The 2,646-nt window shown below is 50.5% G+C and overlaps 1 long non-coding RNA gene across 2 annotated transcripts; it reads right to left on the reverse strand.

Moving 5' to 3' along the window:
- Window positions 1–347: 347 nt before the first annotated feature.
- LOC134028362 (uncharacterized) lies at window positions 348–1,828 on the reverse strand. Of its 2 annotated transcripts, XR_009931513.1 has the most exons (4): window positions 1,752–1,828; window positions 1,237–1,572; window positions 866–916; window positions 348–513 (listed from the first exon to the last, which is right to left on the reverse strand). It is a non-coding gene; the product is annotated as an uncharacterized LOC134028362 (long non-coding RNA). The 2 variants fall into 2 exon arrangements; XR_009931512.1 differs by having other exon boundaries at window positions 1,237–1,755.
- Between the last annotated feature and the right edge of the window lie 818 nt (window positions 1,829–2,646).

The raw sequence follows: 2,646 nt of genomic DNA on the forward strand, positions 1-2,646 counted from the left end.
TTCTCCTTATGCCTCTCCCTCCTACCCTACCTCCCCACACCCCCCACGCTTCCCTCCGCCTCCCGTCTGGCTTCACAGGGAAAAAGGATTTGAGCCGGCTGGGCCTTGCACCCTGCGGGCCCCACTGCCCACATCCCACAGGGGCCCCAGAGGGGCCCCGCTACAGCAGGGGACAAGGACACAGTAGGTAGGAAAAGGCTAGTGTACTCAACACCTGCAGACACACAGGCACACGCACACCCACGTCCAGATTACATGCCCCCCCCCCTCCCTCCCAAGCACACACAAACCTTTCCCTTCAAAAAAGAAAAATGGCTTTATTAGTCCTTATCAAGAAGTGAGTTTAGCTGTTGAGAAACGCCAAGCTGGCTTTACCCAACCAAAGAACCTGAGCAGATAATCCCTAGCATGTCATGAGCTGTAAACGCTCACCGCGGGCTGTCCGTCATGGACCGAGACACTTCCAGATGTGAAACCAGGCTGGTCTGGTTGGTACAGCAGAAGAGGCCTTGCCTTCCAGGGGGGGTGATGGGCAGGTGGACATATAGCCACACAAACAGGAGATTGAGCAATGACAACTTAAGACCAGTGAAAGATGAGCCTGGCATTGATGTTGTGCCTGAATGTCACGAGGAGAACATACATGTCCTAAACGCTCCAAGTGTACAGGTGTTTATAACGGCTGCTTAATTGACCGATTACGTTGACTGTAGTGACCACTATTAAAATGACAGGCGCATCACAATGTTGCTATTTAGGGAGCCTGGATCAGCATGAGTGGAAATAATATGCAATGTTTTTGTCTGTGCGTGTGTCTGTGTGTAAATATCAGTTTATGTCCTAGACTAAACCATGGCCAAAATACCTCCGTCCTGTTGTCATTCGGAAGCCAGCGTCCACAAGATGCAGTGTGCCACTTTGCGTGGTAGCATTGTGATGAAAGGACACAGAAAAACAGACAGTCTATAATTGCACATAAGGCTAAGCAGGCACAGTGTGTTTTCCCCGTTTGTAGATCAACGCTCCACCGTCGACTTTGTTGCAGGTTAAACAAGACTGTGTTTATGCAGCCAACATCTTTCATTTATTCCCACTGATGTATTCTAGTCACAGTCGTTGTCTGTCTGACCTGCTCTCTCCCTTTCTCTCCCTCTCCTTTTCACAGTTGTTCTGTGCCTGAACGAGGGGGGGGGGGGAGAAGGGCTGGACGGACAAAAACAAGCCCTTCTCTTTCACCTGTTCTTTCAGCGGCGTTGGTATACAAGTAGATTTTTCCAGATTCGTTCTTGCTCCCCAGGTTTGTCAAAGGGTGTTCTTTTCAAACGAGGACAAACGCAAAGTCAGCGGTGACCTTAAGGAGCACGTCAGGGCTTTCTGCCGTTTGATCCCGGTGGAGATGCGGCGTCCGGGGCTGTCCCATTAGTGCCACCCTTTCACTCCCTCTCCCTCTCGGCGTGATGCTGGCGATGCTCCAAGAAGACTACAGTTCGATCCCACGGCTGATAACACTCACCCTGTTGATGGGCCTGATGGCATCTGCGCTGGCCGTCTGCGCTCCCAGACAAATGCACTCTGGGAAGGTTAGTGTGGGCCGTTGTGCCCCTTATCAATCAATTACATTTGGCTTTGTCAGATTAATTGTATGGAATTGCTTGGTGCAGATAGGAAGCTGGTTGGTGTATTCAGGATGGCGGAGGGGGTGTCTCTGGTTTGTGTGTGTTTGTTGGGTTGGGTTGTGTGTCAAGGCTAACCTTTTTACCCTTGGCACTGATGCACATGTGACCTCATCAAATGAAGGGCCCAACACTCTGAAATGCAGGAAAAATTAGTTTCAACACTGTCTACTATTTTGTCTACCAAAACTATTCAACTGTCCATATACAGTTGTGTAGAATCCATCCTACTCTCTATTGCATGGAATTTTTTTCAAGGCTCAATAGAATGTAAAAAGGCAAAGACACGATTGTTTGGTGAGTACATCAAGTTCAAGTTACAGTAGGCCTGCTTCCCAAACTTAACTGAACTCTCCACAGAGAAGGTCCAGGCAGCTGCTGGCGCCTCTGAATGCCGAACCCTCACTGGAGTGTGAGAGACACTCCCCTCTCCTGGCCAACCCTCCCCACCCTCCTTCCTTTGCTTATGAAAAGCTGGATTAATTACGTCATGTTCAGCTGACTGTGGCTAATAGCTGATAATGATGTGTGAGAGGTGTGCCGGGCTGCAGAGCCCTCTGGACTGCCAAGGGCTGTTGGACCGCACTCAGACCGTGTTCGTCTTACTAATGAGATGTCACATAGGGAAGATGGAGCGACCAAAGCACCCAAGCGGTCATTGCAAACTAATTCCAATCCAGCATTTGGATTGTCAAAAACGGCCCCAAATTTGCGAGAGGACGCCCGGCGCGGCCTGCCAACTGACCACAGCGTTTCCACTGTTCATTTTTCAGCCAAGCACTTGGCAGCCCTCAGAGTGGCAGTTAGTCCCAGTCTAGCCAAGGCGATGTATTGTTTGTGTTCCAGAGACACAGGCCTGACGCTGGCCACCCTCCACACGAGCAGCAGGCCTGCGCTCCTTATCACACATGTGGATGCAGGCTTCTAGATAAGGTTAGCCTTCAGCGCTGCGCTGAGCAGATGAGTGGAGGTT

This window comes from Osmerus eperlanus, chromosome 10, assembly GCF_963692335.1.
Source record: "Osmerus eperlanus chromosome 10, fOsmEpe2.1, whole genome shotgun sequence".
NCBI lineage: Eukaryota > Metazoa > Chordata > Actinopteri > Osmeriformes > Osmeridae > Osmerus > Osmerus eperlanus.